The sequence below is a fragment of the Rhamphochromis longiceps genome, linkage group LG6, assembly GCF_057381845.1.
Source record: "Rhamphochromis longiceps isolate RC_006_pf linkage group LG6, R_longiceps_female_GT1.1, whole genome shotgun sequence".
NCBI classification, from domain to species: Eukaryota; Metazoa; Chordata; class Actinopteri; order Cichliformes; family Cichlidae; genus Rhamphochromis; species Rhamphochromis longiceps.
This window is the reverse complement of record NC_140562.1, coordinates 34787734-34811121: the sequence shown is the minus strand read 5'-3', so window position 1 is coordinate 34811121 and position 23388 is coordinate 34787734. Positions and strand designations below refer to the sequence as shown.

The window sequence follows — 23388 nt, the reverse complement described above, 5'->3', positions numbered from 1 at the left end:
ACAAATACATGTATGAGGCGTTCATTGCAGAGAAATGAATGCTGAAGATGTTTCTGCCACATGAACCAGTTTAAACACACTACTCCTTAAAAATAGTTTCCAGTGTGGGGATTCACTGCTTTCAGCCACGAGCGATTGATCCGCTCGTCCGAGGCAGTTTGACAAACGTAAAACCACACTCACCGCACAGACCAGCAGAGCAAGCAGGGAATCCCTGCCACAGAGACTGAAAGCTGCATATACAGTAGCTTGCTGGGGCTGTTTCTCCCATAAATCCCATACTCTTTGCTCGAATAATTGATTTCAAATTGATTTATAGGCTCAACTGGCTCATTTGCTTCTTGTGCTGGTATGGACTTGTATTTTTGTTTCCTATAATTATTGCCTCCTTGGTTTGCCAGCAATAAGGCCAATGTTTTACCCTCCAAATGGAAGCATTTTCCACAGAAGCACCAATTAAATATTCATTTGGATTTGTTTGTTTCTCTGACAAACCATAAATTAGACACCCCAACAATTTCCTATACATGATGGAAGTTGGAATGTTACACGAGGCCCATTTTAGCATTGCTGTGCAGTCCTTAGAATACGTCTCATGCATGATGCTTTTCCACATCTTAATAATGAAAATCTTGAAAGGGGACCGATTATGCGTTTCCTGATTTTATGTCATATGATCACTTTTAACCATTTAAGTGCAAATAATCCCCATGACCCCAAAACTCAGGTTTTAGACTGCCTTAAGTGCACTTTATGATGTGACTGAGCAGCTTTCACAAATATGGCCAACGTGGCTCGCCAACCGGCCAGTCAAACTTTCTGAGGAGTAACCATTTAAGAGGAAGTTAAATGGATACTATTATACTTCTATTAACTCATTGCTGTAGGCGCGTGACGTCAAACTCTTCTAAAACCATATCATATCCTAAAGTGCACATCCTTAGAAATGTATCTACACGTTGCAGTCATTGCCACCTGCGCAGGTATTAATGTTTTGCAATGGAATCTTCAACTTGTATAGTCTACTTTGTCGACTCTGTATGGATTAACCATAGAAGTACAACTGAAACAATAAAGTGAGGAGATAAATGTTTTTGATAAAGAACAGTTCAGTGTTTTGAACTGTCAATCATGCAAAGCTAAAATAATTGCGATGAAAAGGAGCATAATGGTTCCGTTTTAAAGATCTGTTGTGTGCAGTACACGGGAATGCAAGTGCTCAGTGCAACAGGTTCTTCACAGTCACGGAAGTCAGGATAGTGTGAAGGTTAAGATGAGTCCTCATTTGCATGGATAACTCTGCCAGGGTGAAGTCAGAACATGAGCGGTGCGGGCGCAGTACTTGTTGTTGTTGTTGTTGTTGTTGTTGTTGTTAACATCTCTCTCTGTCTGTGTTCGTCATCATTAAATATTAAGGCTTTTACTTGCTATCCAACTATTCATTTAAAAGCCAAGGACCGATTTGGCGCACATCATTGTATTTCTAAACTAAAAAGCCATTTCTAAATGGCAGCTCCTCCCTCCTTTCTTTATATGATCAAACGCTCCTCCAAACTCTTTTGTGTCAAAGGAGATTCCTCACATGAGGAGGCAGTTGAGCTGCTATCAAGTGCTGAATGTCATCAGGAGGATTAATGATTAATGAGGAGGGAGGGACTGTGTAGTGCAGGAAGGGGGAAGATTTGGCAACACTGGAAGTATAGGAGAGCCATTTGTGAATTAAAAAATAAATACAAATTGGTGTTTTAATAAGTTTCAAGGAAGTTAAATGGGGACTGGGAGGAGGAAAAATAGAAGGAGCGAGCTTAATTTATTGCACAACCATCTAAAGTATCCGTCTTATGCATTACTCACTTTGTTATCAAGTTCCAGTCTATACAAATGTTTGAAAGAAGGAATGGCTAAAAAAAACACCTTTTGGAGGTCTTGGACCTTTTTCACAAAAGATCTCTGAAGCACCCCTGGGGGCGAATAACCCTGTCATCTCACCCCTCCCCCCCTTCCATATTCAACCCCTCCGTCACTATCAGCCTCCTGCTGAATTCACAGAGCCCCCTTCTGTCTTCATGCTGGCCAGTCCTCTGCAGCTCCTGCAGCAGATGCGTCGTATTTTCTGCCAGATGTACCAGAGTGCGTCCTGCTTAAGTAGGGAAGAAGGAGCAACTCCAGGAAGGGGGGGAAAGATGCTGTAGGAGGAGCGTGAAAGAAAGCGGGCAGACGACGCAAAATTTTACACTGCATTCGGCTTCAATGGGAGAGGCGTGTTAGAGAGAGGGAGAGCAGTAGCGGCAGCATACTCGCTGTAGCGCAGGTGGATCGCAGCTGTCTGAAGAGAAAGATTTGGCGGCAGCAGGTTTGTACTGAAGATTCTCCACAACTGTAGTTTTTTATTCCGTGTTTTGTGCACATCTTTGTATTTTCTGTGACTGAATGGATGCTGTGTTCCCCTTCGTATCACTGCTGTCCCTTCATGTTTCTGCTCTGCAGTTCTGTCATTCCCTAGAGCTGACCGCAGCAAAGGAAAGTGTGCGCATCAGTGGTAAACTCATGTTTTTGTTTCATTTTTTTCTTTTTAAGGCATGCACTGTCCTTCTTGGTATCTTGTTCACAAAAGTTCATTACACATTAGGAAGTTTACGAGGGATTCAGAGACTTGTCTGGCATGCTAAATGAAATAGCAGAGGCCCGATTCCCTCCTTTCAAACTGGGAGTTCTTTTACTGCGGAGAAGAATAGAGCTGGGAGCTTTGAATGCACCCGAGATGGCTTTCTGTGTGCTTAAGAGAGGTGCCGCCCTCTCAAGTGTCAGCATGCTTATGGGAAGGTGGTAGGGGGTAGGTTCATGTGCTTGTAGTTTGTAGAGGGGGCTGGGATTTTTGCATCTGGGCTGTATTGATAAGGCGTGAGTTATTACCTTGGTCTCTTACATAATATGAAATTTTAGTTTAAGGTTAAGGATTAAAAAAGTTGCTTTATTTTCTTGTGGTTCCTTTTTCCCTTGAGGGGAAGGAGTGATACAGTCAAGTGCTCTCGTGAATCTCTTTTCATAGATATCAGTTTACTGTCGACTGAACGGCGATAAGGAGCCATTAGGAGCAGCTTGTTTCTATTTCGGACTGTTTTTCCGGGTATTCCTATGAAAGGCCCCCTTTCATGGTTGGATAAATGACTGACTGACTGGGAAAACCGGTGGTTTTGTTGCGCTTTGCTCACTTTCTTTTTTTGTCTTTTTTTTTTTTGTCTTCCCTGAAATTTCTGCTTACATTTGCTTCACTTCATTAGATTTATATAGCTTTAGGCATTTTCCATGATCAAGGCATTGCCTTTTATGCCTCGAGGTTATGGATCATTTCTACTTGTTTTCTCTTTCTTCTCAAGAACTGAATCACAGAAATCTGTACACCATTTCAGATCAACAGTCTCTGATTTCAACACAACAGATTTTTTTTTATTTTTTGCTCAAATGCTCTGCAGCTTATCCAAGAGCTCTCACGCTGTTTGTGAAGGAAATTTGGGGCCAAGTTGAGTCATGTTTGTGCTGCAGTTCTTTTTGAGCTATGCTAAGATCTCAAGCTACCCATCAGTGCAACAAAGTGTATGCAAATTTAAACGTAGATGTGCATAGGTTACAAAGCTTAGAACTGACCTGTGTTTTTTCTGACTTGCTGTCACATTTGTCTTTCAGTGCTGAAGTAATAAAGTCTCTGATTCACATCAGGAACACACCTGCCTCTGTAGTGTTACTGCATACAGCCACTGAGCTCACAGACTGTACGTTTCTTCACTAATCTCTTCCTGTTGTCTTCAGTGTGGTGAGCAAATAGTCCTCACAGGTTTGTCTTTGTTGGCTGCCTCACCTTTATCGTCCAGGCTGAACGAAAAATACTGTAATCCACACTAGGTGCAGTAGTGCGCACTGCACACAACCTCAACAGACTTTGTTTTTGAAAATCATACATTTGGGGTTTCAAATGCTCTAATGCTTGATAATGGCCAAGCATGTCAAATCTTGCTTCTGTCTTGGATAAAAAAATTTTTAAATTATTGAAATTGGTATTCATCCTCTCATTGAGCCTTAAACCAACATCAAAATATTTTCAAACTTTGACTTAAAATCTGGTGAGTTCTTGACGAGGAGGCTGAATGTGCACATACAAAGCACTGCTAGCTGCAGCTTTATATGCTGTTACTGTTGCTTTGTGGAGGTTTAACAGGAGCAGAAAAATGTTCTGCTTTGAGATTCAGTTCTGCTGCAGAGGAGATTATTAGGTGTGTACACATTGTACTTGCTGCCATGGCGATGGCCTTGGTGCTCCAATGAATCCTGAAATGTCCAATCAGATATTTGTGCAGAGTTCGTCTGCAGAAAAAGCAATAAAAAAGGACCCTTGCTGCAGGCTTTGTTTGGTCTCCTCTGAGGTTTCTCATTGTTTCAGAAATGACTTTGTGTGCTGGGCCCTTGAAGAAAATGTTGGTGCTTCAGGCCAAATGATTTGCGGTCCTTCTGGCCTTGATTTCCTCTCCCGAGGCATTTTTTTTTAAAACAAATATATATATATTTTTTTGTATTCACATGAACTTGACACCACATGCCTGCTCTCAGGTCAAGGTTTTGAGATATAACTTACATCTGACTTATTGTGCTTTGACCATGTAGTTCAACAACGTCCCAGAAAACTATCCAAGAAAATTTATCTCCCAATGCTGAGGCTGAGGGGGTGAACACGTACTGTTAGCGAGTATTTTTCTGGTCTCTCAATCAACCTCAGCGACCTCACTGGCTCTATTCCTTATGCTCTCTGTAGTGTGTGCATGTGCGTGTTAGGTAAATAGCTTGGGTATTATTCCCACAATTATGTCATACAACATGGTTTCCAGCTGTCTATGTCAGCTGAACTTAATTTTGCCTTCAAGAAATTCATCCTCAACCACAGTCCATGTGTTTGTGTTGTTTTTTGTTGGGGGTGATTTTGTGCATGTGTGCCCGGTCTGTGTTTTGTTCATTTTTATTTATTTATTTTTAAATCTTTGCCTTAACTGTTTATATGAAAGTACACACTGAAGGTCTGTGGAGTGTCACCTGTTGGCTTGCTCCATAAAGAAAATCAGATTGTGAGTAATGAAAGCGCTGAAGCTTTTTGGTCTTTTTGGAGATCATGATTAGGGTCTGATTGAATACTGCGTTCCAGCTCTAAATTAAGTGCTTTGGGCTGGGTCCCATAGACGGGCAAACACAGCTGAAAAAATGGCTGCACACATTTCAGCTTGAATGCAGGTGCTCATGTAGTTTTAAAGCAAAATCATCTTTGAACCAGAAAAGTAAATGTGAAATTATTATTTTTTGTTTACAGTGGAGAGCATTTAGGCAGCACTGAGGTCTTTCAAGCATTACATTTACATAAACAAGGCTTCCAAATCCTCAATTTCCCCCCAGGCTTGAATTTTGATCTGTTGGATTTTGTTTTCATGGGACTGACATTTTAGTCATTTCTCTCACATCTTCATTCATGTTGCAAGCTTGTTACTCAATCAGATTGCAATAAACGCTCCCAAAGAGAAAGATTGATGCCGTGTGGTTTGCTGGTTTGCTGCTGCTGTTATTGTTGGAGTCATGCATGAAAGACGTCCACAGCAGAAAACTGCAGCACTCCAGCCTCTGAGTAATCCCTTGGATAATGACGTCAGTTAAGTACCATAAATTGGTTGATCTTTGCCCAGCAGTGGCTGGACCCCACTAACCCAGGCTCCCATTTTACCCTGGCCACAGTGAGCTGAGTCTTGTGGGGTGAAACCAATAACGATTTAGGTTCTCCCAACACTTTTTTTTTTTTTTTTTTTTTTTTTTTTTTACAGATTGTGCTAGTGAGGTCAAAGTTCATGGGAAGGGTTTCTGAAATTGTCTTCACCAAGCAGCTGCATCCCTTGGCAGGTTAATATTAGATCTCATAGTTAAGGAGTCATGTGTTACAGGGAACTGGAACTTCTGTAGTTCAGTACTTTATAGTTGAGCCTTTGTTGAATCCTTACGACTTTTAAAAGTTTAATGAGCTACATTATTGTGTTTATATGTTCTGGGTAGTATTTATGTTAGCCAAAGAAATCCGAGGACAGAATGCAAAGCTGTAGCTCTCATGTGCCCGGGTTATACTTTCAGTTCTGAGTCATCCTGTAGAATATCTATTTCACAAACTGACCTATTGAGGACTGGCATCCTATTACAGTACCACACTCAAATTCAGTGAGCTCTTTAGAATGACCCCCTTTTTTCAAATGTTTGTAAAAGCAGACTGCATCCCCGTTGCCACAGGTAAATTTGCTCTTCCTCATTTGACTGAACCTCCCACCTGTTTGTGCTTTGATTTCAACCACATTCACTCTGTGCTTGGTGCCAAAGTACCTCACAGATGTACAAAGCAGAGTGCTCCTTGTGTTTCCCTGCACAGCTTGTGTGGCCTAACACTGTATGTTGTCTTTGTCTTGTGAACCTGATCCCAAGTGCAAGTATTGCAGCACCATCCACAGCCGTCTGGACCCACTTAAGCACTGGACAACACAGAAGTTTAGAGGCTATTGAAAGAACATGGAAGAGCATAAAATACATTAAATACTGGAAGACACTGACCTTTTCATCTTTTGGAGATGCTGTGCATCACAACATTTTTCCTTTTTGTGCTCCGTTACCACTTTTGACGTCAGTTGGCTAATTTTGGCTTGTGTCATTAACCTTAAGATATCTCTACTTTTTTTTTAATTTTTTTTTTTTTTTATGAACGCTACTACCCTTTTGACCTGACATGCCTGATGATTGGTGTTAGTAATGCTGATCTTTAATAAAACAGGAGGCTACCACTTGGTTTAAAACCAAAGCCTTTTTTTCTTCTTTTTTTTTCCTGTGGAAAAAGTCAACTGGTTGAAAGGAACTTCATTAACTTTTTATAGTTAAGCCTTACTGACTATCACCATAATTTTATAGTTAAGCCTTACTGACTATCACCATAATTGTTTACAAATGCCAGGTAATAAGTACTCATTTTCCAATACAGAATCCCACCCAGAATAAAATCTCTTTACAAATTTGTCTTTGAAGCTCTGAGAACAAAGTGTGAATTTCACAGGAAAGGAAAGAGTGCTTTTTGACAGGTAATTGGCTTTCTACATGTGGTGTTTGTCCTAGGATTTACAGCTGAGTGTAATGTGATGTGTGGCAGGTTGAGGAATTAGAAAAGATGGAGTGGAGCCCAAGAAGAATGATTTATAGATAAAATGGTAGCAAACAACCAGCACAAATTCATGAATAAATTTGCATCATATCCTAAGGATATGATGTACAGGACCCACTGGACCAATAACTTGGACAGGACTCCAAAGCTCCCCACCATAAAACTGGTGGACTAATTGTTGAATACTGGTTGTTTTTACTCTGAGCATTCAAGGCGCTTTACACAACTTGCCTCATTCACACCCATTCAAACAAGCACTTTTTCTACTTGGGGTTAGTATCTCGCCCAAGGATGCAGACTGAAGCAGCCAGGGATCAAACCGCCAACCTTCCAATTAGCAGATGAACTGCTCTGCCACACACCTCACTAGAGTAGGGGACTGAAGACTTGCACATTAAGTTAATTGGTCATTCTAATGGTGCATACAAAATTAAGCTGGGAGTCAGAATTTGAGTTTCCAGTCGGAATTTTCAAATGAAATGCCTCTTCAACATGGGAAGTCAGAGCAACGTTGATGTGTGTGTGCGTGCATGCGCGTTGTCTGTGTTAGATCTGCAACAGATTGGCAGCCTGTCCAAGGTGTACCCCGTCTCTTGTCACATGACAACTGAGTTAGACTTTAGCCTAGCCACGGCGCTAATTTGGATAGGCAGAAGAAAAATAATGGATGGATGAGTTCTCTGTCCTGGTAGATTGGCTCAGGACTCCCAGGTTCCTTATTAAATCCTTTTTCACTCTTTTCTTTCTGACCCTTTTTCCAACTTCTCTGCTTCTTAACTACAGTCTAGAAGTCATTTATAAAGTCAGGATGGGGTTTCTCCTGTCCAAAAGTGGATATATGAGTAGAGCACAGAGGGTAGAGACTAAAGTTTGATGTCCCACGCCTCCCATCAAGGGGATTGCGTCAGAGTGGAGCTAAAGAGCTCCGTGCTGGAACCAGCTGTGGGTTGATGTTTGGCTATAACCAAACTTGGTACACAGTCTCTGCCTTGGTAACGAACATCTGGTTCCAGCACTTTTTAACAGTGCGTGCACCAAAGTAAAATAAGTGATAGTTCAATGATGTTGGTGTACTGACACTACACTTGTTTCCCGTCCTTAGTGAATCCTGTCAGTCTTACCTCAGCTGTTAGTTTCTTTCCTCTTATTCATTTAGTTTGTTGTAAATTAAGATTGGGAGATTACTGTGTTATACTGTCATTGTGCTTATTCATACTCACTTCACCCAAATTATTAGAGGCTCTGCTTCTACGCTTTGTCAGTTCATGTGGGTTGTGGCCCAGGAGCTAGTGTCTGCTGTCAACCAATTGCAAGGTTAGTGCTTTGGTTTTCTGGGAAGGTGCTAAACCTCAATACATCCATGTGAGTAAGTGAATGTTAGGGTAAAAATCCTTAGGCATATATAATGGCATGTCTTGTAGTAAGAAAGTTGAGTAGAAAAGCACTATGTTTGCCATGTTTTAAAGTTTGCATATGTCGATATTTTTCAAACCAAAAGAAGTCCACTTGTTTCGGGGATATCAGAAAAAGGTTCAAGTGTTTGTGTAGTTATTTGAAACAAATGCAACACTTTTATACATGCTAAACAATAAGGAATCGGCAGTCCTCTTAAAAGTGAAAACATTGAGGCATAAAGGTCCAACATTACAAGCCTGGGGGAGTTTTGTGGGTCCACACCCCAAAGACTACTAGATTTGAAGACTTAAAGTTAGAGAAGTTGGAGAACACATCCCAGATTCCTTGTGCGTGAGAGAGGATGGAGTCCTGAGAGGGAAAGGGGGGAAGAAACCAAATGTGCATGTGTGATTTTCCTGAATTTATGAAAGTATCAATTACATGGGTCAAGGGTTACAAACTTGGAGATGAAACAAGTAGAAGTGCAGATTAAGAAGTGGGGTGGGAAGTTGAACAAGTTAGATGGGCAGGAAAAAAAAGGCCATTTTGGCACGCATAGAGGGAGAAATTAGTGAGTGAGTTGGGAGCGTGGGTAGGTGGGAGGAGATGTTATGAATCTCCCCTTCTATTGTCATTTCCTCTGCAGCTGGTCCCGGGTTGAGAGGGAAAGAAAAATATAACTGAAATCTAAACAGCGGTCCTGCCAGTGGGCTGGGTGTTCCCTGCTGCCGACACATCTGTAATAAAACACATTGTCTGATTTCGTAATGCTGTGTTAATAAAGGTGTAGAACAGGTCTGACAAGCTAAAGATGCACACATGTAACACAAAATCTGAATAATGAATAATCCGTTGTGCAAGGGAGAATAAATCCTTTTTAATAGATTAAAACCTTCCGATTTGAGTTCTTGTGGGAAATGAAATTGATAGTCTAGAGTTTCTTTATTTTGTGGAGTTGTTTCATGTATGTACTCACAATTTTTGTGCTTCTCACTGTTTTAAGTAAGTCTCAAGATTTAGTCTGGGAAGACAATTTGCTCAGATTTATTGCTCAGCCCCAGCCCTTGAAAGAGACCTCCATAGCCCCTTGTCTTCTCTCAGGTCAGGTCTGTGCAGCTCAGCCTGACAGTCTATGGTCGTGGCCCCTTTAAAATATAGCCATTAGGGATTTTATTATCGGTCATTTAGCCTGTGGTGGTCTTTCACAGAAACGGTTCTATACAAATCATAGTTGACTGTCTGTAACAAAGGGATCACAGAGCTGAATGAATGGATCAATTTAAACATGGCATTTGTTGAGAAACGGCTAAATGGCTATGATAACAAATCCTTTCAGTTCTGATTTTATTTGTTTGGTCGAACTTTTTACACATTGCTTGGCCTATTTTTGTTTTTTTGTGCTGGTGTGAAAAATGAAAAACAAGCAGGATTTATATCTCTTCCTCTACAGCTATCCTTTAATTCTTCATACAACAGTTTCTGTCATGTTTTGTGATTACAAGTGTGCTTATCACCATAAAACTTTGAGAAGACACCAACAATAAATGCGTGCCTTTATTTCACTTTGACTTTTTAAAGACTCTCAAAAGAGTCGTCTATTTTGTGCACCAATGTTTGAGGCAGAGGAATGTAGCTGCCAGAAGCTGTTGATCACTGGGAGACACATAGAGGTGCTCTCTGCAATATTCCTGTAAGCCAAATGTTGAGCCAACCATTTTAGCACAGTAACATAATTTCGGGATACTTATATAAGTAGGACTGCTGCTTGTGCTGCACTAAAAAGTTCTAACACTGAGCAATACACCAGGGCATTTAATATCCCCTTCACCGTTTTGATGCAGTACTTTGTTTATGTTTGTAGGGCATTCGTAAAATGCCACACAAACTCACATTTGCAGCTTTTTTTGTTCGACACTGTATACTTTTAGCTCACGGATTTGTCCTTTACAACATCCCAGACTGGTTTCTTTCAAAGCTTCTTAGTGCTTCAAAGGATCACAAAGCTCGTCATCAGTGCCGCTAAACTAGCTCGTTCAGAGTCCGCCGCTTCCCTCTCACGCTCCATGGAGTTTGGCAGGTAAAATGGCCAGAGTTATGGAAGTCATTAAAATTCCTTGGGAACATGTGGACCCTTGTTTATTTTTCCGTCCAGGCGGGAGGGTGGAGGGCTGCCAAGATGCTGCACTGTCTATCTCTCAACAAGAAAGTGTGTGAGAGAAGAATGACCTGGTGGAAGATGAAGGAGATGAAAGAGGGGTTAAAGAAGAAGAGGAGGAGGAGGAGGACACACAGGTGGTGGGACTGAGGGGAAGGATGGAGAGCAAAAGTTATCTAAAGAGAGAAATGCAGGCGGGACAGTGAGAGAGAGAGAGAGAGAGAGAGAGAGAGAGAGAGAGAGGAGGGGGCACAGTCCGACAGCCTGTACTGGACGCCAAAGAAAAAGTTTAACAAATGAACGCCGAGGTTTCAGTGAGCCGAACAGGATGAGGATTAGAGACGGATGGATTCGCACACAGGCTGCAGGCAGAAAAGCTGAGACAAAGAGGGATGTAGAAATCAAAGTAAAGTTAGAATCTACCAAACAGACACACAGGGGAAAAAATGTGTTTTTCTGTCTCCACTATATATGAATTACGTGTACGACCTTGATAAATCCTTTCATTGAGTGTGTGTGTTATCAGGGTGGGAGGACAACTTGATGAGTAAATATGTACATCAGCACATTATCCACTCTGCTAATTCTTTTACAACCCAAACTAAACTGTTAATGCTCACAAAACTCAGCTCAGTGTAGGAATAACAGGAATAACCAGACGTTGCTCCCTTTTAATGAACCCAAAGTATCATGGGATCAAATGGGAAGCATCATACCTCAAATTACTGTAACTTTTACTATTTGTGTCAATCAAATGTGGTCCAGCTGCGCCCACAAGGCTTTTTTTTTTTTCATCCATCCATCCATCCATCCATCTTCATCCGCTTTATCCGAGGCCGGGTCGCGGGGGCAGCAGCCTAAGCAAAGATGCCCAGACCTCCCTCTCCCCAGCCACCTGCTCCAGCTTATCTGGGGGAACACAAAGGTGTTCCCAGGCCAGCCGAGAGATATAATCTCTCCAGCATGTCCTGGGTCTGCCCCGGGGCCTCCTCCCGGTGGGACATGCCCGGAACACCTCACCCAGGAGGCGCCCAGGGGGCATCCTTGTCAGATGCCCGAACCACCTCAGCTGGCTCCTCTCGATGTGGAGGAGCAGCGGCTCTACTCTGAGCCCCTCCCGGATGGCCGAACTTCTCACCCTATCTCTAAGGGAGAGGCCAGCCACCCTTCGGAGGAAATCCATTTCTGCCGCTTGTATCCACGATCTCGTTCTTTCGGTCACTACCCACAGCTCGTGGCCATAGGTGAGGGTAGGGACGTAGATTGACCGGTAAATTGAGAGCTTCGCTTTTACACTCAGCTCCCTCTTCACCACGACGGACCAGTGCAGCGTCTGCATTACTGCAGCCGCAGCACCAATCAGTCTGTCGATCTTCGGCTCCCTTCTCCCATCACTCGTGAACAAGACCCCAAGATACTTGAACTCCTCCACTTGGGGCAGGATCTCGTCCCCGACCCGGAGTGGGGACTCCACCCTTTTCCGGCTGAGAACCATGGCCTCAGATTTGGAGGTGCTGATCCTAATTCCTGCTGCTTCACACTCGGCTGCAAGCCGTTCCAGTGCGAGCTGGAGGCCTTCACCCGATGAAGCCAACAGAAACACATCATCCGCGAAAAGCAGAGATGAGATTCTGAGGCCACTGAAGTGAAAGCCCTCCGCCACTTGGCTGCGCCTAAAAATCCTGTCCATAAAAATTATGAACAGAATCGGTGACAAAGGGCAGCCCTGGCGGAGCCCATCACCCACCAGGAACAAGTCAGACTTATTGCCGGCAATGCGAACCAAGCTCCTGCAACGGTTGTACAGGGATCGAATGGCCCGCAGCAATTCCTTCCTTTTTTTTTTTTTTTTTTTTTTTTAAAATAAAAATATTCTTATTTATGTTTTAGCTTACCTTCTGTTTTTTATCTATATGTATGTATCTATACCAGGGGTGGGCAATCTCAGTCCACGAGGGCCGGTGTCCCTGCAGGTTTTAGATCTCACCTTGGGTCAACACACCTGAATCACATGATTAGTTCGTTATCAGGCCTCTGGAGAACTTCAGGACATGTTGAGGAGCTAATTTAGCCATTTAAATCAGCTGTGTTGGTTCGAGGACACATCTAAAACCTACAGGGACACCAGCCCTCGTGGACTGAGATTGCCCACCCCTGATCTATACACATACACAGAAATGGTTATAAAAGCTTGTCAAAAGCAGATGACCAGACCATCAGATCATTTCTCCCTTCAAATCCTAGACTTGTCATTCCACACCATTGTCTTCTGTTAAAGCCATAAAACATTGTGGGTTGTTAATAAGAGACCTCTGATGGTGTCTCCTTTTCTGTGACCGGCGAGTTTCTCTGTGTGCAATACCCGGTCAGACTTATATCGCCCACTTACCAGTCATAAATCTTCTCTGCCTTCATTTTAAATGTGGAAAAATCCTTTCATGCTCGTGTTTAAACACCAGATCCGGGAGGGACCTGCTGTGCTGGTGGGTGTTTTCTGTGATTGGTTAAGCAGAGAGGAAAGATTGAAAGGGATCTTGGTGCAAAGTGTTGCTCAAGGGTAACTGGCATTGCGTTGAGATTAAAAGAGAGACGACCCGTCTGTATGTTCCATCAGACACCTTGTAAATGGAGTCAAGTCACTGCCGCATTAGCAATACTTGTCTTTTTCTGGTCCGGAGGTGCTACTTAGATTACTGTCTGGTGTTACAGTGGTTGATTGTTGGGGATATTCCTGTATCCAGTTGTTAATAAACGGTGATGATGTTTAAGGAGTTTGAGGGACACCACATGGGAAGAAGGGTATCTGCTAGTCTCAGGGGATAAAGAAAAAGAAGGGAGTTGTGGAATTTTTCAGTGCATAGCTGTGGTAATACCCTGTGCAGCTGAAAAATGTATCAGTGATTTTTATCACTGCCAATACTCCCCTGATCACAGGCCAGGAGACTGAGAGTGCAGCAGCAGGCAGTCAGTGAGGTCACTCTCCATCTCCAGTTGTCTTTTTTTCCCCACCTAACGCAGGAAAGAAAGTGTCTACCTTCCTGCATTTGTTCATTTTTAACTGGAACTGACACAGCAATGTGGACCCTGGGGGTGATCCATGCATTTACCTGCCTCACCGACAAATTGGTGGCTAATTAAGTCGTAACATGAGAACCTGTACCCCCTTTTTACTTAAGGTTGCACTGAGCATGGGGATCATTCAGAAAATGTAAATAAATGTAATGATTTGTGGATAAATAATTATCCATACGTGACGATGCTTTAATCATCAGGTATTTCATGAATTCATTCATGTTGAAGTAATGATCTTAGTTATATTTTAATATTGTTTTGTTTTTTTTAAGTCAGTGTCTCTGTGAAGCCTGAGACTTCAAGCTGGGACTTGAACCACTAACCAGTGAGTAACCTTGTCAAGCCATGTCAAGGCTATTCCATTGGGATTTCATTTAGCTATGAAGGGTAGCTATTTGAAACTGGTATTTATGCCTTTCCCAGTGTTTTGAACTTTTACTATTCTGTAATGCTGTTCACATATGGTTGCTGGTACTTACAGCCTTTCATAAAATTATTTTGTCAAACAAAGTGACTCTTAAAATATTGGTCAGAGTTCTTTCGGGGCAACATCTAATATCTCTTAGGGAAACTGTTAAGTCTAATTGTTGAATGTTGCCATTGTGTTTCTTAAATTTGTACAGTCTTAGTTCAAGCAGTAGGATCAAAGCCAGAAACTGTGGCGCAAATTTCCAAGACAAGTGAGCTGAGCCGACTGAAGTTGATGCTGATGCACAGTGACACCCTGTAGTTCCTGGTAACCATTAGCCCGCAGCAGTTTTTCGTGAATTAATGTCTCAGTAGTCTTTATCCTAGTAGGGAAATAATCAGACATTTAAGTCTCAAGGTTGAAAAGATAATCCCTCATGTTTTACTACCTGAGGAGACTGCGGAGCGCACACATTCCCAGATCTCTGATGTTGAACTTCTACAACTGTGCCATCAGCAGCGTTCTGACGTATGGATTTCTAGTGTGGTTCCCCAGCTGCACCAAGGCCGATCAGCAAGCACTCCAGCGGGTGGTGAAAGAAGCTGGCAGAATTATTGGAACAAGTCTGCCAGAGATCAGTAATATCTTCCCCACTCGCTGTCTGAGGAGGGTGCACAGTATCCTGCGGGACCAACATCACCCTGTGCGCCACCTTTTCCATCTGCTGCCCTCAGGGAGAAGGTACAGGTCTATACAGGCCAGAACATCCAGACTGGCCAACAGCCTGTATCCACAGGCTGTGAGGCTCCTGAACTCTCTGCCCCCCTCTCACGGACAATAACCATATCCAACTTCTTAATAGCAATGAACTGGTCTGCATTGGTGCATCATATCTTTATTCTCTTCCCCCTCCTGCCCCCCCCCCCCCCCCCCCCTCTTTCTTAAATAGATAACTATCATATCTGATATCATATCTCACAGTACAATAATATTGAATGGGTTGCATTGTTGTATTTTGTCATGTTTCTCAGGTCTTTGTCTGAATTTCTACGAACATTATTGCCAAGGATTGTCCTATTGCATTGGAGTCACACTGGGTTAAATATGTACACTTGGGTTTTAAGGGGTATTTATTATTTTCTTCTTCTTTTGGGTTGTATGGAAGCCCCAAACGCAATTTCATTGTTCTTGACAATGACAATAAATAAATAAATACTAAATACTTTATGATCCACCATCAGTTGTGTAATCCTTCCACCGCCTGCTTTTCTCTTGTTCTGCCATGCACACATCTACAGCGGCTTTAAGATGGCTGTCATTAGGTCCAATGGAATGCTCCCTATCTTTGTCAAGTTGACACTGACACGTGTGGTAGTGTTGCAGGCATGCTGCGAGTTGACAGCATCTAAAAATCCTTATTTCAAGATGTGAAGCAGCCAAAAAAAAAGAGGGAGAATTAAAAACACACACACACACTCTTACTATACTAGAAGTATTTTGCCTTCTTGTTGAAATTTCCATCAAAGCTTCCAACTACTACAGCATTGAACTAGTAAGAAGGTCTTAAGTTCAGTTCCACCATCAGGCCGGGTTTTTCTGTGTGGAGTTTGCTTGTTCTCCCCGTGTTTGCATGGGTTCTCTCTGGGTACTCTGGCTTCCTCCCACAGTCCACAGTGACCTGTCTATCTGACCTGTCCTCTCGCTCTAAGACAGCTGGGATGGACCCTCAATTGGATAAGTGGAAGAGAATGGTTGGATATCCCTTATTTCACAGACAAATATCTGTAATATCACCCATAAATGGAGATCTTTATCTTATACCAGGCATTGCTGCAACCCTTCAGTTCATCTAGCATCTGAAACAAGCCATTTTTTGATTGCTTGAGCTGCCTTAGAAAGTTTGAACAGTGTGTGTGTGTTGTTCTTCTGTACTCAAACAGATCTGTGCATCTGGGACAGAGAGACAGCTCATTTTACTTGGTGGTGCTCCATATAGCCCACTTTGATCCCGAGTGCAACAGTTTTAAAGTAACCTTTCTGTCAGTGTAAACACATTTAACTAATCGTGTCATCGCTGAGATATTTTGCTGTTGGAAAAAGTGCAATTTTTCAACAGCATGTCTCTTTTTTTTGCATAACAAAGAATCGCTGCTGTTGTATATGAAAGAAGAGTGTTGGTAGGACTCTAAAGTTAAAAATCCAAAATCTATGCCCTCTGTGACATTCATCATGTTAGTCCAGTGGGCCGGATTGGAGTCTCTGCTGGGCCAATTTTAGCCCCCGGGCCTTATGTTTGACACTCCTCATCTAGAATGACCATATTGGGTATATCTGGTTTATCTGTCTATTCTCTTCAACTTATCAGGGTTGTGGGGGGCTGGAGCCTATCCCAACTACCACAGAGCAAAAGGCAGAATAGACGCTGGATGGGTCTTCAGTTTGTCGCAGGGCTCTATATATATCTGTGTAGAGTTCAGAGTAGTCTGAAGCTTACGCTTTATGCTAAAATCTATTACATGTGTGATGGCTTTATTGTGTGAAACTTATGAGCTTCCACCATTATAATACAACGCATTTAATGTTCTGGGCCATTTTAACAGTTCGTGGAACCACAAGGTTTGCATTTGGCAAAGCGGCCACTGCAGTAGAAGCTTAAGTGCTGGGGTTCCTTCAGACCGAACAGTATTTCCCATTACACCCCCTTCACAAAAAAAATCTTCTAAATCAAAAACATTCACCCACCACTATACGTGAAAAGTGAAAGAGAAATTACTTGTGGAAACTGTGAGAGAACTTGTAGGTTTCCCAAATGTACTTGAAATGGTTTGTTTGAAGTCGGGGTGTGTGTGTGTGTGTGTGTGTGTGTGTGTGTGTGTGTGTGTGTGTGTGTGTGTGTGTGTGTGTGTGTGTGTGTGTGTGTGTGTGTGCGCGCGCGGCTCGGGCAAATTGGAGTTTCACAGAAAGTTTATTTCAGCCCTCGCTCTGTTCACGCTTGCTCCAAAGTTTTCCTTCCTGATTGCATCACTAGGTCTCGGTCTCCGTGGTGACTGTGAGTCATGTAGGACACTGGTTGTCCGGAACAATTGGATCCTAAAACAATATAAAGCTTTTCTTTCAGCATCCTTTATGCTCATTCTGACGGGAAAGGATGGTAGCTCGTGTGTGAACTGGTATATAATTGGAAGCGTGAAGGGCGTGTGAGGAAACAGCTGGACCTACTTGTGCAACACAGAGTAACGCTCATCCACATCCATAAAGCTGAAAATGACTGAGATCGTTACATGTGAGCTCATGTGTTTCTGCAGAAAAAAGTCCCTTGAAATTTCACCAAGTTAAATGAAGAATGTAGCTAAAATTGGATTAATATCCACTTTTTGAAATTCAGTTCGTTAACCCTCTCGAGGCAGGCGTTGCCGATTTGCAACAATTAAAAACTAACAACCTGATTACCCCACATACATATTTTATGAGGTTTTTTTACTCAGAAGTACCACTGCAGGACTTGGTTGTGCATTAGCAACAAAAAGTTTAATTTGAGCCTGAGAGGGTTAAGTTACTGCCTTGTTTGCTGTGGTGATGTCTTTCTGCCACATTTTTATGACCTAAAAGTATGTTTGTGCAAATGAAAACATCATATGAAGCTGCTTGGGACATCATGTGATAGTGGGGCTGGAAAGGTTGCAGTGTTCTCTCTATAGCCAGAAACCATCTGCTGCTTGGTTTTAAGCAAAGTCTAATTTCATAGTGCGTATTAATCACAATATTAAAGTCCTTGGTGTGTCATGGAAATCGTCCTCCTCCTTGCTCTTATTTATTTTTTCTAGGAATTACTTTTTCATTAAAATAAATAAATAAATAGTTTGGAACGTCACAAGTTGTACACTGTTTGCTGTTTGTGCAGATAAGAACATGAACAACAGCAAGAAATAGAATACACAGTTTGAGATAAGTGAACATTGTTGGAATGATGTGAGTGGTGACTGTGAGGAAGAGAGGGCATCTTTGAGGCCCAAGCTGTGGACTATTTTTCTTCCGCCTTGGTGGTCTAATTATGCGGACTCCCTATAGACCAGTGAAACCCTTTGCTATGATTGAGTTGCAGGATAGGCGCTGATAATGGTCATTTTCATGTATGTTTGAAGTTGTCTCAGTGAAGCTTGTATGAATGAAGGCTGTGCTACAGTACGAGCCTGAAATCTCTTTCATTTTGGAGAATTTCCTACGATCAGCGACATAGCTGCAGTGAAACGAAGTATGCTCAGTGGTCAGAGCAATTAAGATGCGCACAGTTGCACATGAATGCGTGCACTAGAACAAGACGCCCGCACACACAAACCATGCCACACTTGGTCTCAGCAGAAAGTTATGACTTCTGGCCGTGTGTCGCTGTCCCTCCGCAGGACCCCACATCCTGACAGGAAGTTTGTCCTTCCTTCACACTCATGCACGCACACACAAACTGTATGTGTGATACCAAGACGGGGAAAGAGGGCAACACACTGAATCACTGCAGGCTACTCATATGGGCAACCGGAAAGTGGCAGCGATAAGGGAACGGAGATAAAAGGATGAATAGATTTAATTACACACCACAAAAGTGGGAAATTACAGATTGAGTAAAGATAATGGCTTCTTAGAATTTCAAACCCACATGAACTCAAGTTGATTTTAGCGAAACTGTACAAACCAGAAATACTTTTTTCTATTTTAAACTTGTTTTGTTTGTAATCTGCTTTCACAACTTTTCTTTTTTGACCAAATCCAAGTGGAACTGATATTGTAATATTGTACAGGATAGCTAGCAGGTTATTCCCAAGTCCAGCAAAACAGTCACTGCTGGAATACCATTAAAGATCATGATTTTTTTTTTTTTTTTAAAAGAAGTGCCCGTTTCTTTAGTTGCTTTTTAGCACACACACACACACATTTTTTCTTGTGACAGCTACTCCAAATGAAAAAACTAAAACCCCTAAAAGACCTTTTAATCCTCTACAAAGATAAACTTGTTTTATCTTCTTCCATGTTTTTGGGCTCCATTGCATTTACTCTCAGTAGATTTTGTTGACAACACTAGGAAAGGATCCCAGGGGCCCGTGCAGCAAGATGCCCGACCGTCTGGATGTCATCAGCACCCTTTGCTCCTGCTTTACTTTTCATGATGGATGCTTTGTATGACTTTGTGTCACAACCCCTGAGGCTCGAGCCTGACAGGCCCGGAAACACTGAGGGACTCATGAACAAATAGACACCCCAGAGGCTCTCTCTTTTTCCTCTGACAACATGTTATTGAATCGTTTGATATGATAAAACGGTTCACAAAACGGTGACAGCGGCTCACACTGAGAAGAGCTGCTTGTTTGCTTTCCTGCAGCTGGTTTCATGTGATACTTTAGTCTCTAGAGTGAGACCTTATCTTTATGTTTATCTTCTATATAGAATACCCTAGGCACGTACAGGTTTGGTGAAATGTCACCCTTAACCTCCTAACCTTTTATCAGAGTCAAATGTTCTGTGATGGCAGGATGGACTATGCAAAACATGGGAAAATGCCAAAAGTGGTCAAACTTTTTCTTTTGTCTTTTTTTTTTTTTTTTTCCAACCAGCAAAACATCTACATGTAAGGATTCTTTTAATCTGCGGATGTGGGTGTTTTCAACCTTGACTGACCTTGGAAGTTGCTAAGCCTCAATAAGTGGCCTTGACTTGAACACAAAGCTGCGTGTCTATTGTTGGTGTGTTCTCTTTCGTTTTTCTGGAGTTAAATGAAAATGCCTTTTGGGAGGCTGGTTGATGTGCGGTCTCTGTGTGCTCTGTCTTCGACCTGTGTGGTAGGATAGCATAAGAGGCTTGTGGGATACTGGTGGGACGAGGCTGTTTCACAATTCCTCAGCCTTTTTGTGAAACTTTCCAAATGACTTAACAAGAGAATCTGGTTTTAGATGTGGAGCTCTTAAGTTCTGAGAGTAGATTTAGCATTATGAGAATATGGTAAATATAATTTAAGAGCTTTTATGTATATATTCGGTGCAGATGCTCCTATGAATGACACTTGGGATCTAGAAAGTAAAGCATATGTGACTGGATGTTTCATCTCACTTTCTATCTTACTTTTACTTCTGTTTTTGCTTCTCAGTCTTGGTTTCTCCCTTTTTCTTTCTGTTGGGGTGGGGTCACCACATGCACCGACTGTTTGTTTGGAGTTGCCATAGAAACCCGTGCGAGTGTGCGCCTGTTTGTGTGCTCATGCTCGACTGCATGTGTGTTTGTGCTGGTGAGATGGGCCTGCAGTTCTGCTCCGTGCATAATGACCTCATCCAGACACAGACTCTGACATATCGAATCTGTCTGCTTCCTTGGATTGTGTAATGGATAGTCCCCCCAGAAATGCGCGCACACACGCACAGCAGCTCTGTGGTCGATGCCCACTCAGTGTTTTGCCCCGTTGCTTGACCACAGAGGAGTCATGTGGCTCTCAGCAACAATGTCGCAACTCCCTTTGACAACAGGAACAGTGCATAATTGCTTGATAATTCAATGCTGCATCAGTACATAATGAGCTTTATTTGAATAGACTTCAGTATCACATCTCTTTAGAAAAGGAGAAAGTTCACGAACTCGCAATGAACTCCCGAACTCTACTTCTTCTGATATATAATTGTACATGCTGAATATTAGTGTTTTAAACTGTTTCTACTCCCACCTTATCACACGGGGTCAAGCTCCTGACGTTCCACAGCTGCTCGTCTCTGACGGTGCGAAAATATGGAACCCAGCCCCAGTGTTGATGTGCATTTATTATAGCTGGGAGTTAAGTCACTGGTAAGAAATCTTTTTCCGTGTGGAAAAGAATGCTCCTCTCTGTGAGCGGAAAAGCTCTGCTTCATTTCACAAAGATTTCTGGAAGATGTATTTTCCCCTGAAGCATAAACGTACGCGCTTATTAAAGGCCTACTTACCGATTTGCCATGTGACTGTGGCCTTCCATGAAAATCCTGTATTCACTGTTAAAAAGAGCTCATTCAGTAGCACTGCCGGGGTGCATTCTCTATGTCATGGATATTTGCTTTTATGTTGCATGCTTAGTTTTTCATCAATTTTTGACTTTCGCCGTTCCTGTTTCTAATAAAGCACGCAAAAATAAATCAGCCACAGTTTGACACACACGATCACGAGTAAGATTTAAAATGTTCAGCTTTTCATATGGAGGGAAAAATAGCTCGAGTTCTTCTCTGACAAGCCTGTGAAAGATTGCCAGGGAATACACCTCGTATGCATCAACTGTCCATGCAGCACAGAAATCCCCCCCAAACTTGCTTTTTGCTTGGTGGATAAAATCCCTGCTTGTTTCCATATGTTTATTCAAGCAAAGTGTGTTTAGTCACCTGGTGCAGACTAGGGATGGGTATCGTTTAGGTTTTATCCGATACCAGTGCCAAACCGGTACTTTTGAAACTGTGCCGGTGCTTAAACGGTGCTCGAACCGGTGCTTAAAGAATGGAGAACACAAAATTGGTCCAAAAACCTCTCATGTTCAGCTGTTTTATTGTAAAAAGATAACAACGTTAGCTTTTTCTGCAGCTATAGGGGATATATGGCATCACTCTTTGGCTGGAAGCAGTGCTTAATCAATGGAAAAAACAAACTTTGTCTAAAAACCTCTCATGTTTAGCTGTTTTCCACTTTTTCTTTGGTCATTTTAGCCTTTTTGGCCAGGGTGAAGGGAGTATCTGCCATCAAACAAAAAGACAGCTGCATGTACAGTAACTACGACAGTGTTTGCTAGTTCACCTTACGTGCATTAATGTAATAACGTGGTTAGCCTACTCAACGTAAATTACACACGAACAACATTAAGCTACTCACGCAGAGAAGAACGGCTGCTGCTGCTGCCATCATCATCCTCATCATTTCTGCTACACTGGCAGGGCTAGGGGCCAGGACTCTCCTCTTCAGGTTTTTTGGGGGATGTTGCTAACTCCGGGTCCGATAACAGGCAACCCACGCACAGATGTGCTCGGTGTGAGGTCTCGCAGCAAGCTATCAAATACGGCGCATTTCTCGGCTTTTAAAAACATGCTATTCGTCGCCAGGTGTTTCATCAGATTCGAGGTGTTACCTCCTTTGCACAGTATCGGCTTAAAGCACTTGTTGCAGGCTGCTGAGTTTGCATCTTTTGCTGTGAAGAAAACCCGACTTTGACCGCTTCGCTTTGGGCATTTTTAATCTGTAGCTCTGTTCTAAAAGAACGTACGTACCTGGGCCCGCCTACTATCCTCGGAAACGTAAAATGATTGGCTGGAATCCAAAATGTATGACATCTCAGGAAAAAAAAAAAGCACCGAAGTAAAACACCAAAATGTGCGCTGCATTTCGGTCTGGTTACTACCGTTTATGTCAGAACTGGTGCCATAATGGCACCGGATACTGGTACCCATCCAGACAAAGGTTCAGTCTGGTGTGAAGTGATTGACTTAGAAAAGATTTGCATTGAAATGAACTGCTTAATTTAATGGCTAGAGCACATTGGTCCACTTTATTATAAAACACATTCAATTGATTTATCTTTATCATGGTCTTATGTAATGACTGCTGCCACTGTTACTGTGATAGCGAAACATTCCTGCTCAGTGCTCCGCTCTGTTTCCCCTAAGACTGCCACTTCAAAAAAAGCTTCATTATCCGACTGAAATCCAGGACACGAGTATATTCTTGTCTTCTGCAAGGAAATCTATGTAAGCTACTGCAGTGCGGAAAAAAATCTATTCGGCTGCTGTAAATATTAAAGGGGTGAAAGAGGATACAAGATGTTTTTTACATCCAAGTTTTGGTTTTATTGCTGTTTTCCATTTTTAAATAATAGGATATTTTATAGAAAGCATCAGTTTTTTTTTCCATGATACTGAAGCTATTTTCATGCTTTTGACCTAATCCTGCAGGCTTTTATGTGAGAACTTGAATATGTGATGTAGTCGCACTGACCATTAAACACACTGTATCTGCCAGTTCTGTAGAACCAAGTCTGTGTTATAGCAGATTATTGGAATGTGTACGCGACAAGGTGGTGCAAAGGTTAGGGATGTTGCCTCATAGGAAAAAGCCGTGTTGCCTCGTTTATATTATGAGTGTCGTCCCAAATTA

At 42.3% G+C, this 23388-nt stretch overlaps 1 protein-coding gene across 3 annotated transcripts in view; it reads left to right on the top strand.

Moving 5' to 3' along the window:
* The window catches only part of add3a (adducin 3 (gamma) a), a 105332-nt gene that overhangs the window by 28686 nt on the left and 53258 nt on the right, over positions 1–23388 (top strand). Inside the window, exon 1 of one of the 3 annotated variants that reach the window (XM_085410370.1) lies at positions 1369–2353. The exons of the other annotated variants lie outside the window; for them this stretch is intronic. The gene's annotated coding sequence lies outside the window, so the exon portion shown is untranslated. Of the gene's footprint in view, positions 1–1368; positions 2354–23388 lie in introns of those variants that run through there. 3 annotated transcript variants of the gene reach the window in all.